The sequence below is a fragment of the Schistocerca serialis genome, chromosome 4 (genome assembly GCF_023864345.2).
Source record: "Schistocerca serialis cubense isolate TAMUIC-IGC-003099 chromosome 4, iqSchSeri2.2, whole genome shotgun sequence".
Taxonomy (NCBI): Eukaryota; Metazoa; Arthropoda; class Insecta; order Orthoptera; family Acrididae; genus Schistocerca; species Schistocerca serialis.
This window is the reverse complement of record NC_064641.1, coordinates 362,504,094-362,520,003: the sequence shown is the minus strand read 5'-3', so window position 1 is coordinate 362,520,003 and position 15,910 is coordinate 362,504,094.

Sequence of the window (15,910 nt, the reverse complement as noted above, 5' to 3'; positions counted from 1 at the left end):
TGTCCCCTATTTCACGATAATACAAAACGTGATGCTCTTCTTCGAACTTTTTCGATGTACTCCGTCAATCGTATCTGATAAGGATATCACACCGCGCAGCAGTATTTTGAAAGAGGACGGACAAGCGTTGTGTAGGCAGTCTCCTTAGTAGGTCTGTTACATTTTCTAAGTGTCCTGCCAATAAAACGCAGTCTTTGGTCAAATTTTTCCACAAAAATTTCTATGTGTTCCTTCCAACTTAAGTTGTTCGTAGTTTTAATCCCTAGGTATTTAGTTGAATCTACGGCCTTTAGATCTGAGTGATTTATCATATAACCGAAGTTTAACAGAATCCTTTTAGCACTCATGTGGATGACCTCACACTTTTCGTTATTTAGGGTCAGTTGCCACTTTTCGCACCATTCAGATATTTCTTCTAAATCGTTTAGCAGTTTGTTTTGATCTTCTGATGACTTTATTAGTCGATAAACGACAGTGTCATCTGCAAACAACTGAAGACGGCTGCTCAGATTGTCTCCCAAATCGTTTATATAGATAAGGAACAGCGAAGGGCCTGTAACACTACCTCGAGGAACGCCAGAAATCACTTCTGTTTCACTCGATGACTTTCCGTCAATTACTACGAACTGTGACCTCTCTGACAGGAAATCACAAATCCAGTCACATAACTGAGACGATATTCCATAAGCACCCAATTTCATTACGAGCCGCTTGTATAGTGCAGTGTCAAAAGCCTTCCGGAAATCCATAAATACTGAACCGATCTGAAATCCCTTGTCAATAGCACTCAACACTTCATGTGTTGTGTTTCACAGGAACGATATTTTTTAAACCCATGTTGACTGTGTGTCAATAGACGGTTTTCTTCGAGGTAATTAATAATGTCCGAACACAATATATATTCTAAAATCCTGCTGCATATCGACGTTAACGATATGGGACTGTAATTTAGTGGATTACACCTACTACCTTTCTTGAATATTGGTGTGACTTGTGCAACTTTCTAGTCTTTGGGTACGGATCTTTCTTCTAGCGGACGGTTGTATATGATTGTTAAGTATGGAGCTAATGCATCACAATACTCCGAAAGGAACCTAATTGGTGTACAGTCTGGACCAGAAGACTTGCTTTTATTAAGTGATTTAAGTTGCTTCACTACTCCGAGGATATTTACTTCTACGTTACTCATGTTGGCAGCTGTTCTCGATTCTAATTCTGGAATACTTACTTCGTCTTCTTTTGCGAAGGCATTTAGGAAGGCTGAAGTAGTGCTGGAAGGAACAGACACCATGATCCCTACAGGGCTGTCCATAAATCCGTAAGAGTGCGAGGAATGGAGATCTCTTCTCAACAGCATGTTGCATTACATCCCAGATAAGCTCAATAATGTTCTTGTCTGGGGAGTTTGGTGACCAAAGGAAGTGTTCAAACTCAGCCGAGTGTTGCTGGAGCCACTCTGTAGCAATTATAGACATGTGGGGTGTCGCATTGTCCTGCTGGAATTGTCCAAGTCTGTCAGAAGGCACAATGGTTATCGGTGGGTGCTGGTGATCACACAGGATGCTTACGTAAATGTCACCGGTCAGAGTAGTATCTAGACGCATCAGGGGTCCCACATCACTCCGACTGCACACGTCCCACACGATTTCAGAGCATCCACCAGCTTGAACAGTCCTTTGCTGACGTGCAGCATCCTTGGATGCATGAGATTGTCTCCATACCGTACACGTCAATCCGCTCAATACAATCTGAAACGAGACTCGACCGACCAGGCAACATGTTTCCTGTCATCAACAGTCGAATGTCGGTGTTGACACAAAGGAAGCGGCTACTCGGGTAGCAGAGTACTTGTGGCGTGCACATGGCTTTTTTTTAGGCTAGGCAGTAGTGCGAGGTGTCCTGATGAACACTCACCAGTCAACGTGCAGGCAGGGAAATCAGGGCGCGCTCAGTGTAAAGACACTTCAGCTATCAAGATATTAGCAGTAAATTTTCAGTGTGTTCGGAATAAAGTTCCTCCAGGAAACGTGTGGCGCGCAAATTATTCTCGGGACTGAGACCTGGCTGAACCCTGAGATAGGAAGTTCTGAAATATTTAGTGAGGGTTGGACCGTGTATCGGAAAGACAGATTAGACACCGTAGGAGGTGGTGTCCTTCATTGCAGTTGACAAAAATATTGTGTCTACTAAGGTCGAAGTAGAGTGTGATTGTGAAGTTATCTGGACACGCTTAACAGGGCTAGGAGAAATAAAGTTAATTGTTGGGTGTCATTACCGGCCACCAGGTTCCACCATGACAATTCTAGAATCATTCAAAGGGAGTCTACACTCTGTATCCCAGAAGTACCCGGATCATGCTATATTAGTCGGAGGCGACTTCAACCTATCTAGTATAGACTGGGATGTCTATGGATTCATTACAGGAGGTGCAGACAAGCCGTCGTGTGAATTACTTTTGAACACATTAGCCGAAAACTGTCTTGACCAGCTAAATCGACAGCCAACGCGTAAAGGAAATATTTTAGATCTGGTAGCCACGAACAGACCAGACCTCTTCGACGGTGTCAGTGTTGAGACAGTGACTAGTGACCATTATGTTGTCATTACGACTATGGTTACGAAAGTGTAAAAAGTCGGTCAAGAAGGCTAGGAGAGTATTCTTACTAGAAAGAGCAGATAAGCAGTTGTTAGCACCCACTTAGTAAATGAATCGACTTCATTTACTTGCGGTACGGTGGACGTGGAAGAATTATGGGCAAATTTTAAAGACATTATAAATCACGCATTAGAGAAGTATGTGCCGAAAAAGTGGTTTAACAGCGCAATTCGGAGAATACTCAGGAAGTAAAGACAGTTGCACTCGCGGTACAAGAAAGATCGGGAGAATGAGGACAGGCAGAAGTTAGTAGAGATTCGTGCTGCTGTAAAAATAGCGTTGCGCGAAGCATACAACCACTACCACCGTCATACCTTAGCAAAAGATCTTGCTGAAAACCCCAGGAAATTCTGGTCTTACGTAAAATCGGTAAGCAGGTCAAAGGCTTCCATCCAGTCACTCACTGATCGGTCTGGCCTGGCAACGGAAGATAGCAAAACGAAAGCTGAAATTTTAAATTTAGCATTTGAGAAATCTTTCACACAGGAGGATCGTACAAACATACCGCCGTTTGAGTCTCGTACTGATTCCCGTATGGAGGACATAGTGATAGACATCCCTGGGGTTGTGAAGCAGCTGAATGGGTCGAAAATAAATAAATCGCCAGGTCCTGATGGGATTCCAATTCGGTGTTACACAGAGTACTCTACTGCATTGGCTCCTTACTTAGCTTGCATTTAACACGAATCTCTTGCCCAACGTAAAGCCCCGAGCGGCTGGAAAAAAGCACAGGTGACGCCTGTATATAAGAAGGGTAGAAGGACGGATCCTCAAAATTACAGACCAATATCCTTAACATCGGTTTGTTGCAGGATTCTCGAACATATTCTCAGTTCGAATATAATGAATTTCCTTGAGACAGAGAAGTTGCTGTCCATGCAGTAGCGCGGCTTTAGAAAGCATCGCTCCTGCGAAACGCAACTGGCCCTTTTTTCACATGATATCTTGCGAACCATGGATGAAGGGTATCAGACGGATGCCGTATTCCTTGACTTCCGGAAAGCGTTTGACTCGGTGCCCCACTGCACACTCCTAACTAAGATACGAGCATATGGGATTGGTTCCCAAATATGTGAGTGGCTCGAAGACTTCTTAAGTAATAGAACCCAGTACGTTGTCCTCGATGGTGAGTGTTCATCGGAGGTGAGGGTATCATCTGGAGTGCCCCAGGGAAGTGTGGTAGGTCCGCTGTTGTTTTCTATCTACATAACTGATCTTTTGGATAGGGTGGATAGCAATGTGCGGCTGTTTGCTGATGATGCTGTGGTGTACGGGAAGGTGTCGTCGTTGAGTGACTATAGGAAGATACAAGATGACTTGGACAGGATTTGTGATTGGTGTAAAGAATGGAAGCTAACTCTAAATATAGATAAATGTAAATTAATGCAGATGAATAGGAAGAAGAATCCCGTAATGTTTGAATACTCCATGAGTAGTGTAGCGCTTAACACAGTCACGTCGATTAAATATTTGGGCGCAACATTGCAGAGCGATATGAAGTGGGACAACCATGTAATGGCAGTTGTGGGGAAGGTGGATAGTCATTGGTAGAATTTTGGGAAGATGTGGTTCATCTGTAAAGGAGACCGCTTGTAAAACACTAATTCGACCTATTCTTGAGTACTGCTCGAGCGTTTGGGATCCCTATCAGATCGGATTGATGGAGGACATAGAAGCAATTTAGAGGCGGGCTGCTAGATTTGTTACTGGTAGGTTTGATCATCACGCGAGTGTTACGGAAATGCTTCAGGAACTCGGGTGGGAGTCTCTGGAGGAAAGGAGGCGTTCTTTTCGTGAATCGCTACTGAGGAAATTTAGAGAAACAGCATTTGAGGCTGACTGCAGTATAATTTTACTGCCGCCAACTTACATTTCGCGGAAAGACAACAAAGATAAGATAAGAGAGATTAGGGCTCGTACAAAGGCATATAGGCAGTCATTTTTCCCTCGTTCTGTTTTGGAGTGGAACAGAAAGAGAAGATGCTAGTTGTGGTACGAGGTACCCTCCGCCACACACCGTATGGTGGATTGCGGAGTATGTGTGTAGATGTAGACGTAGACGGGCCCAGGCGAGGCGTAAAGCTTTGTGTCGCGCTGTCATCAAGCGTACATCAGCTCCGAAAGTCCATATCGATGATGTTTCGTTGAATGGTTCGCTCGCTGACACTTTTCGATGGCCTAGCATTGAAATTTTCAGAAATTTTCGGAAGGGTTGCACTTCCGTCAAGTTAACGATTCTCTTAAGTCGTCTTTGGTCCCGTTCTTGCAGGATCTTGTACCGGCTGCAGCGCTGTCGGAGATTTGATGTTTTACTGGATTCCTGATATTCACGGTACTTAAGGAAAGGTCCTTAGACACTTGTTGTCTTATATAGGCGTCGCCGTTCGCAGCGCCGTATTCTGCCTGTCTGCATATCTAAAAAATGGTTCAAATGGCTCTGAGCACTATGGGACTCAACTGCTGTGGTCATAAGTCCCCTAGAACTTAGAACTACTTAAACCTAACTAACCTAAGGACATCACACACATCCATGCCCGAGGCAGGATTCGAACCTGCGACCGTAGCGGTCGTGCGGTTCCAGACTGTAGCGCCTTTAACCGCTCGGCCACTCCGGCCGGCTGTCTGCATATCTCTGTATTTTAATATGCATGCCTTTACCTGCTTCTTTGGAGCTTCAGTCTATACTGTGCTTACAGGCTCGAAACCGTTCACAAGCGACACCAAGTCAACTTTTGAAACACCAAACATCGTCACAATCAGGTGATTATGTTTCACACAGCTCAGCTAAGGAAAAACAAAATTTGGAAACAATAAAACCTAAAGATGGCAACGCGAATATGTGCCGAATCTGAATTGGATGTGCGCCCTTAACCTAGAACCAAATGAAACGAAAGTAAATACTGCAAGGACAGACGAGTCTCTCTAAGTGAGATTTTATTTATGTGAAAATTGTGGTGGCAACTATATCGAATGTATAAGTATTAAATGCAAAACAAAACCGTTTTATTCGGGAAAGAAACTGAAGTGTTTAGTATGAAAGATGGAATGCATCTGAAAAGCAAGTATTATATTACACCACGGAAAACGTCTTTGGATTTATAAAATAAGTATTTATGTCCTTCCTTCATATAATAACCACACCAACAACTTCGCTACAATTACTGAAGCTTTCAGTCCCCGCTCCCTACCATTGCCATCCAACCGAAATAGAGTTCATTTACGTTCCTGACGAAGAGACTCCACTGCACAAAAACAAACGTGGGGCAGTCCAGTTGTAAATACAGCACCCTGATGTAGGTCTCTTGCGAAAGTGATCGAATCGTTCGTTTTACAAACAACATAACGATACTGTCACATTCCTACAAATGTTTCACTGAATTTAGCAACGGCCGCAGAGACCCTAAGCTCACACGGTAAAGCCTTGGGACCGAGACTCATTATACTGTACTCTGAAAATACCTTTAGTGAACAAGTATTGGAATCAGTCTCAAATAAAAAAACATGTAAGATGACCCGTCTGGAGCAATATAACGAGGAACGACCATATAAAATTAATTCCTTCTAGGTAGGCAGGTGGCAGTTTCGCTGGAAGAAATCTAAAGAAACGGAAGACTCAGCTTACAACAAAATCCTTGTCGAACGTTTGGTGAATGGGGCACTTCGGTCTGGGCACTTACCAGATCGGATTAATAGAGCAGGTAGAGAATATTCAAAGGTAGCTGCACTTTTCGCCTCGAGTTCGTTTACTGAGCGTTGGACGTAACTACAATCCTACATAGCTGACATTAGTTTGTTATAGAATTATGGCATAGGTATTACGCTCGCCTATTAACTGCCATTCTCAAGCCGGATAGCAACCTGTTACGGCGTATAAAGTCAAGCGCCAGCACCCCAGTCGGCAACGAATGGGAAGAGGAGGCTGTGAGAAGAAGTCAGCCAATAGTACGCTGACCGACCTCCCTTCCAGGAGGACAACGCGACTGCGGCGGCTCCTAGGTGAAGAGGACATAAGCGCCGCCCCAACTGTTGGCACCTCACCTGGATAGCAGCGTCAACGTTAGGTATTTCGATAGCAGTTCAGAAAAGACTTTTGTCGGTTGGACATCAGCGGTTATTGCAAAGACTGATTATTTGGTGTGTCAGCCTCTGCTTGCGACACGTCTGTGTAATTGCCAAAGTTAAATGTCTGTAATTGTCTTTTTGTAATAAACTCACTAATACGAGTTGTTTGATTGTTCGTCTAGCGAACCGAGTAAGGAGGATTCCTAGACACAAGATTGTCAACGAGGATGGTCAAAAGATTGTCAACGAGGATGGACGAAAGATTGGTGACGAGGTGAACGAATACCAACGCGACAATCTGTTGTCGTTTCACACCCAGAGCCTCTAGCTGCCACAGTTTTCTTTTGTCGTGGGCTTTCTGTTTTGCTGGCGCCTTAGTTCTACCTTGTCTTTTCTTTTCAGAGGTGTGTTTACATGTTTTAACAGTATCTCTTACAGTGTTTTTTTCTATTCCGTATCTTCAGGTGGGCGTTGCAGAAATTTTCTTTGCTTGTGTACTTACTTTTATTGCTTGCATTGTGTGTTTATTGCATTTGCATATTCCAAAATAAGCAAACACACCTCTCCCAGCCGGCCGCGGTGGTCGTGCGGTTCTAGGCGCTCCAGTCCGGAGCCGCGCTGCTGCTACGGTCGCAGGTTCGAATCCTGCCTCGGGCATGGATGTGTGTGATGTCCTTAGGTTAGTTAGGTTTAATTAGTTCTAAGTTCTAGGGGACTGATGACCACAGCAGTTGAGTCCCATAGTGCTCAGAGCCATTTTTGAACACCTCTCCCACTCACTGATAAGGCATCTCGGTTGCAAGCGATAGATGCACCGCGGCTATCACGGATGTTTCAGTTTCAGACGCAGCAGATTGCAACCCTTCTCAATACGGTACAGCAGTTACTCGCAAACCAAGCACCGAACGCTGCGCAACATGCGACAACTGTGGCTCCCAGTGCCGTACCGACTTTTCGCCAGAAAAAGAAGAGTAATGGCTCGATTGGTTACGACAGTATGAAGCCCACATCATTGTTCACAAAGCATCAGACACTGTGAAACTACATTACTTTTTCTCAACGGTAGGAAGTGCAGTCTTTGATATTGTTCCCTAAAGCCACTCCGGGAGAACTTGTCTATGATCAGGTTATAGGTTCTCTAACTAGCTATTACGAGCAACAAGTGAATGTAGTGGCAGCTAGGTACCAATTCTTTCGTTGCAAGAAAAGGTCAGAACAAACTTATCGCGAGTGGGTAACAGATTTGCAGGGTATGACGAGGAAATTTAAAATCAAATATGCTTGTGGTGCTTTATATTCCGATGTTATGTTGCGTGATGTGATCGTGTACAATGTAACTGATATCAAACTTAGAGAACAGATTTCGAAACAGTCCGATCCATCATTCCAGCACTTAGTGCACATTCTAGATCAGTATGATTCATGTGCCGTAGCGGCAGATAGATTTGAGCAGCCACCTATTTGTCGGATTGAGTCGTCCCTTCCTCACGACCGGGCGAATAGGCACCAACAGCACGCGCGTGCCAAGCCATAAAAACAGTTATCTATACAGCCAGCTTCGTCAGTGAATAGAATTAAGTAATCCCCTCTGTGCTATTCACGGCACTAACGCCAAGACCGCCCGTCCAGACAAGCACAGTGTTACACTAGTGGCAAGAAAGGTCACGTCCAATCCGTATGTTTGCAACAGAACAAACATAATAATTTTGCCCACTCACATAAATCTCGTCACAAGGCCCATGTAATCAATGCAGTGTACTCAAAGCCTGCTGCATGCACTAGCAAAACTAGCAAGCAAACAGTATTTTCAATGCTTCTCCAGTCCAACAAACTTTTTGTTAATTTGTGTCTTAGTGGAAAGCGTTTGAAATTTCAGTTAGACGCTGGTGCCTCTGTTACACAGCTAAATCGTAACACGTATGAACTGCTAGGCTCCCCACGCCTGTCTAAAACTAGTATGCACCTGACGGCTTATAATGGACAAAACAGTCCCATTCTCGGAAAGTGTACTTTGCCTGCCATGTATCGCTCACATACGTGAACTGTGACTTTCACTGTGTTAGAATCAAGCGCTTGAGAGAACATATTTGGCCTTGATTCGATTGATCTCTTTGTCTTTCAAATTCGGGGCAATGTGTTGTCAGTGGCCACCTTCAATGCCAAAGACAGAACTCCCTGAACTCTTTTCTGAAGGTTTAGACAAGGCTAACAATTTCGTCGCACATATTACTATGAAAGACAATGCTCAGCCGAAGTTTTGCCGGGCCAGAACTGTTCCCATTGCATTACGGGACAAATTGGCTGCTGAACTTAAAGAATTGCACGATAGCGGAACTATTGCACCCATCTAAGCTAGTCAATGGGCAAGTCCACTGATTTTGTTCCCCAAACGTTCAGGTCGCATACGCCTCTGTGTTGACTTAAAGTCTACAGTCAACCCACAAACAATGATTGATACCTCACCATTGCTACGCCCGTAGGATCTCGTGGACAGATTAGGTACTGGTCGCTACTTTTCAAAAATTGATTTGCGCGACTCATATCTTCAAATACTACTAGATGAAGAATCTCAAACCGTGTGTGTTGTGGACACTCATTTGGGCTTGTTTAAATATTTGAGTTTGCCTTTTGGCAGTGCTTCCACACCCGCCATTTCCCAACAGTATGGAATACCTGACTGCTCAAGTAACAAACTGTTCAAATTATTTGGGCGATATTGTCGTAGCAGGTCGTACACATGAAGATCACATTGAAAATTTGCGTGCTTTTTTTCGCGTGTTATCTGATAAAGGACTAAAGTGTAGACTGGAAAAGTGAGATTTTTTAAAACCTGAGTTGCGGTATCTTGGTCATGTCATAAACAGTCAAGGTGTACATCCTCTACAGTCACATCTGTTAGCCATATGTTACCTGCCATTTCCTCACAACGTCACAGAATTGCAGTCAGTCTTAGGGAAAATGACTACTACATTCGGTTCACACCGAATACTGCACAAATCGCAGCTTCATTGCATAGCTTGCGTCGCAAGAACGTCCTCTTTGTTTCGATAGATGAGTGCCAAGAAGCTTTCCAAAAACTTAAAGATACATTGCTCAGTGATCAGCGCTTGGTTCATTTTGATCCTGACAAACCAGTTGTGTTGAAAGTTGACTCTTCTTCTTACGGGATCGGTGCAGTGCTTTCGCACAGAATTGGTGATAGAAACAAGCCTGTTGCTTTCCCATCAAAAGTGTTGTCCAGAGCCCATTGTAACTACCCACAAATAGAGAAGGCCATTGGTGTCATCAAATTCCATCACTATTTGTATGGCAGAAAATTCTACTTAGTGACTGATCACAAGTCATTGCAGTCCTTGTTTCATCCAATGAAGCCGGTTCCTGTACGAACTGCCCAAAAATTGCAAAGATGGGCTTTGTTGTTGTCTCAGTACCGGTACGAGATTATGTATCGTCCGATAGCTCAACATGGTAATGCGGACACACTTTCACTTCTTCCGATCCACCCTGACACAGACTTTGACGCTTCTGCTGCCTCTTATTGTCACATCGATGCTCAGGATTCTCTGTTGCCTCCCCTGAACTGTAGGAAAACTGCACAGGTGACGGAAGCTGATTAAGATTTGAACACTTTGCTAAACTACATTCGCACATCTTGGCTGCGCTCATTGTATGGCATAAAGAACTCTGTAGTGCGCCGATGTTTCGCACGTCGGCATAGCCTCACTATACAGCAAGGTGTGATTCTTGTTCAAAATGACAGTGGATTGTCACGCGTGTTGATCCCCAAAGCTTTGCAAGAAGTGTTGCAGTTACTACACCAAGGACACTGGGGAATTGTTTGTACGACACAGTTAGCGCGTTGACACTATACTTATATGGACATCCAAATAGAACAGTTGACGTCACAGTGTCACGCATGTGCAGAAAATCAGCCCACCCACCCACAAAAATTCTCTCCTTGGCCTAAGCCGAAATCACCATGGCAACGAGTGCTCATCGATTATATGGGACCTTTATGCTACATTCGTTGGTTGATTGTGGTAGATTATAATAGCAAGTTTCCTTTTGCTGTGCCAATGAACTCGACAACGTCACGTAGCACAGTTCAGGTGTTGTCTCTATTTTTTGCCTCGAAGGTTTGCCTGAACCATAGTGTCGGATAACGGCCCTCATTTCACGTCAAATGAATTTGAAACATTCTGTGAACGCAACAGCATACAGCATCTAACTAATGCACTGTTCCACCCACAGTCGAACGGCGAAACGTAACGTTTTCTCAGTACCTTCAAGCAGAAGATGGCCAAACTTCGCACCGCACACACCAGGGATCAAGCATTGCGACTGTTTCTCGCCTCCTATCGTTTCAATCCAAGAGATGGACCATCACCGGCGGAATTGCTTCACGGCTGCCGCCATCGGACACTACTCCACCAGCTCCACCCTCCTCAACATCCGGCGCCTATGGAAGGCCGCAAGTATCGCTTTGCGCCCCATGATATTATGTTTTTCAGGGTTGTTTGCAGCAGCAGACGATGGGCGCAGGGCTAAATCCTTCGTCGACTTGGTGCATGCATGATCTCATTTCAGGCCCAGACGGATTGCAGCGCCGACATCACAATCAAATTCGCCTCTGTCACGTGCACGATGATGCTTCTGTATCTCTTCCCCAAGATTCACGGACCCCGAGGACAGCGCGGTCACAGCGGCTGTAGAGGGTGTCATCACGACACCGAGGACCGACCCCCATGGAGACGGAGGCCTCTTGTCCTATCGATGGAGCTGGACCCGCCCACGCCGCAGCAACCGACGCCTTCTACATCTGGGTATGGGCCACAGGAAGTGGATGTGTACCTTCTGGGCGTTTTCCAGGCGACGTCTCCACCACTAGTGAAGGCCGGATGGCGGGGTACGACCGGAAGCCTGGCGTCCCCTGCAGCCACAGCTTCCGCTCGATCAGAGCGTCCACGCTATCCCTCCCCCCCCCCCCCCCACCATTTTCGTGACGTGATCCATATACAACGACGGTCCGTCGCTTTGGGGGGGGGGGGGCAGGAGGGGGATGTTACGGCGTAAGAGCAAGTGCCAGTACGCCAGTCTGGAACGAAAGGTAAGGACCACAACAGGAGACAGCAAGCGGCCCCTAGGTGAAGAGGATATAAGGCCGCCCTCGATTGTAAGCACCCCACCTGGATAGCAGCGTCAAGCAGTTCAGGAAAGACTTTTGTTGGTTATAGAACAGCGGTCACTACAAAGACTAATTATTTCGTATGTCGCCCTTCGCTTGCGACACGTCTGTGTAATTGCCAGATTTAAGTATATGTAATTGTCTTTTTGTAATAAAATTCATTAATACGAGTTGTTTAATGGTTTGTCTGTCCGCAGCTCGTGGTCTTGAGGTAGCGTTCTTGCTTCCCACGCAAGGGGTCCCGGGCTCGATTCCTGGCGGGGTCAGGGATTTTCCCTGCCTCGAGATGACTGGGTGTTGTTCGGTCGTTTCCATCATTATCATTCATCCCTATTACGGTCGTAGGAGGGGAATGGCAAACCATCTGCGTTAGGACCTTGCCTAGTCGGGTCTCCCGCTTCGTCCCTTACGCTCCTCGGAGTATGGGACCTCATCATCATCATAATTGTTTGTCTAGCGAACCGAGTAAGCAGGATTCCTAGACAGTACAAGGTTTTCAACGAGGATGGACGAAAGGTTTTCAGCGAGGATGGACGAATGACAATTAACGTAGATTCCGTCAAGAAGAATTGTATGAAACCCTGTTCTTCCATGAGGCCCGACAGACAGTTGATACTGGCGCCCAGACTGATGCTGTGCTCCTTCACTTGCGGAAGGCATTCGATACGGTTCCGCAGTGTCATTAAATCAACAATATGCGGACTTAAAAGATGCCATACCAGGTCTGTGATAGGACAGAAGAGTTCATAGGAAACAGAACACAGTATATCATTCTTAATGTAGTAGACAGCGACGCATCGATATATGATATTACAGAACTGCCACTGCTTACAAAATACATGTAAATGCTGTAGTGGATAGTCGAAAGTTCCATGAAGCTACTCGCAAACAGTGCTCTTGTGTATAAACAAGTCGCAATGCTAGAAAATTATATCGAAGCGCAGGAAGACCAGCAGAGGATTGATGCGTGGTGTAGGGATTGGCAGTTGACACTCTAATCAGACAAATGTAACACATTGGGCATACATAGGCGGAAAGAACCGTTATACTCTCTTTACACGACTGCCGAACAACCATATTCACTAAATATTTGGAATTGTATAAACGGAGCGATGGAACGATAAAAAAAAATTAACTCTAGGAAAGCCGATGTCAGATTTTAATTCAGCCACAGAAGAAGTAGTTTACAAAACCCTCGTTCGAGTAATACTTGAGTATCGTTCCCCAGTCTGAAAAGCTTACCGGGTGGGATTTATAGAAGAAACATAGAAGATACCAATAATAGCACCGCGTTTCCTCACGTGTTTGTCTGGTGAGTGTGGTAGCGTCAGGTAAATCCTCATTCGACTCTAATGGTAGCCACCAATAGAAAGGCAGTGAGAATCACGTTTTGGCTCACTTTTAAAATCCTAGAAGAATTAACCAACATTTTGCTTCCTCCATGCAAAAAACTCATGAAGACAAAATTAGAGAGGTTCGAGGTGAGACGGAATCTTATCAATAACCTTCTTCTCGTGTGCCCTTTGCAACATGAACAGAAAACAGGGTAAGTGAAAATGGTACACAAGTACCCTTCGCTGTACATCGTAAGGTAGAATTTTTACTAATAATTACATAGAAAGATCTTTCTTTGAAGCCACAACTCCAGCATTTTCTAGCTACATTTCTCGACAGTCTTCTTTTTTCCTCACTGATGCTGTTAGGAACCACATTTTCCCATATTTATCTAGAAGTCCTATGCTCCCGCACTTTCTTCTCTCTGTCTTTTTCTCTCTCTCTGTCTCCCGCCCACACTCTCATAGGACACGTCATCCAATTATTCACTCGCACACAAGAAAGCAAAAAAAGAAATTGAAAATCGCAAAACACTTCCCAAATTCGAGACAAACAGAACTAACCACAAACAGAAAGTTCCAAAAAGCTGCATAAATCTATAGAAAAAGAGAAGAGATGCTGTTCACATTCGACTCTCTCTCTCTCTCTCTCTCTCTCTCTCTCTCTCACACACACACACACACACACACACACACACACACACACACACAAACACTTACACATACACAGAAATATTATCAGCACAACAGACAGTACGATAATGTACAGGTTGTCGAATACAGATATCACGACCCTCGAAACATTGTGAGGAAGACTCACTGTTGCTACATTCAACAAAAGTAAGACAATATTTTAACCGAGACTAGCTCTTGGCTTTCAGACGACTATATGACTGATAAACATTTTAAGGTTTACTTACCCAATTTTTACCATAACACCGTAGAGGAAGTTGCGTTTCACTGGTGTAGTACCAAGAATCGTTTCTGAAAAAGATTAGAGAGCTGAGTTAAACATCATTAATATTGGCGTAAAATGTGAACTGATACTCATTAAAAATTAATTAATCAGCTAACTTGTTTCTTGACTTAAACTCTCTTTTCATTTTTAGCCTAGATGCATACATTTTAAAACTTTTTACCTGTCTAATACAAAAATCTGAGAAAAAATTGACTATAGATGAATATGTTTTCTTCGTGGCTGCTGTAAGGAGAGAACGGGTTAGGAACAAGACGAGTTGGCGGTCGGAGGTTTCCGTTTCTCCGGTTCTCAGCGAATGCCAGGCAAAGTCGGAGAAAACTGCTGCAAGTCGCAATGAAGACTCCGTCTCTCTTTGCAACTAAGGTACTCACAGTCACCGTAAGATTTTCTGGAAACACCTTCAGAATGAGAAGGTTAAACAACAGTGACAGTATGATATCTTCTGACTAACAAACTGGTCGCTTAGGGAAAAACTTTAACGCACAAGCTGACAGTATAAATTGCGCGTTGTTCGGACCGTGTTAGTAGCAGATTCGCCCAGTTTTGTTAATTCACGAAGAAATCGCTATGCACTGTAATGCTAAACACACTAACAGTTTTAGTAACGGTCCTGATATCCAACATCGAATAAAAGTTCGTAAGCGATATTTACCTTCTTTTTCACAAATTAAATTTTTATTCTTGATAACTGCGATTACAAGTTGAACTCTGCACTTCAAATTACTTCTATATGCAAAATTATCTGACCTCAAAACGGCACAATGTCCAATCGGCATTTTTTTCTCCAACAATTACAAGAAAACATAGATGCTACTTTTTTTCCACTGCAAAGAGCGTTGTCGTCACAGCAAAGAGAGTGGACGTCTCAGTTACGGTAGCGCATCATCGCTGGTACTCGCAGTCGGAATATTACAATTATATTACATTACGTAGGGACTTTACATACTAGGGTTACATATGTATGTTAAATTTTTGTCTTTTCATTAACTGTTAAAGTACACTTCCAAGAGAAGTCGCATTGTAGTTGATACGTTACGGTAACCGGTGTGGTTTTAGAAGCATAAATAATGTTGTGGTCAGGCGAAACTACTTCGTCTAGCCATAGGCGTGGGTTCTTTGTAGAGATGGGCAAACTGAAACACGTAACTGTTTGGAAACAAATGAAACAGTACAATGTAATGTTTCGATACGCTGTTTCGAAACAGTGAAACCGTTTGTGTTTTGTAATCTAATAAACCTACACATTTTATCATCTTGAATGTCTACTGTATAAGTATGTCCATATAAACAAAAATGAGGTGCGAGAGCGATAATCATATCGCAGAAAGTATGAAACTTTCACTTAGGTATCTTGGCAGTTTCGTATTTCCTGCAGCAAATGCGTTGCTTTCGTGTCGTGTGACTTTCATACTTTTCAATTGGCTGAGGACAGCCATAGCTGAAGACAGAAGAACCACCACGAACGGAACTGCAGGTGGGAGCAAACTGCAGAAACAACGGATATGCTACTGGGATTCCCACCACAGTCCGTTAGTATGGGTAATATACCCATCCTGCTAATTTCCATGCACACAAATGGAATCATTGTGGATAATAGGCACAATGACTATAGACTCACAAATAATTCTAATAAATAACAAAATATAACAGAAAAATTTTGTATTTCAAGGTGTTTCGAACCGTTACTATAAATT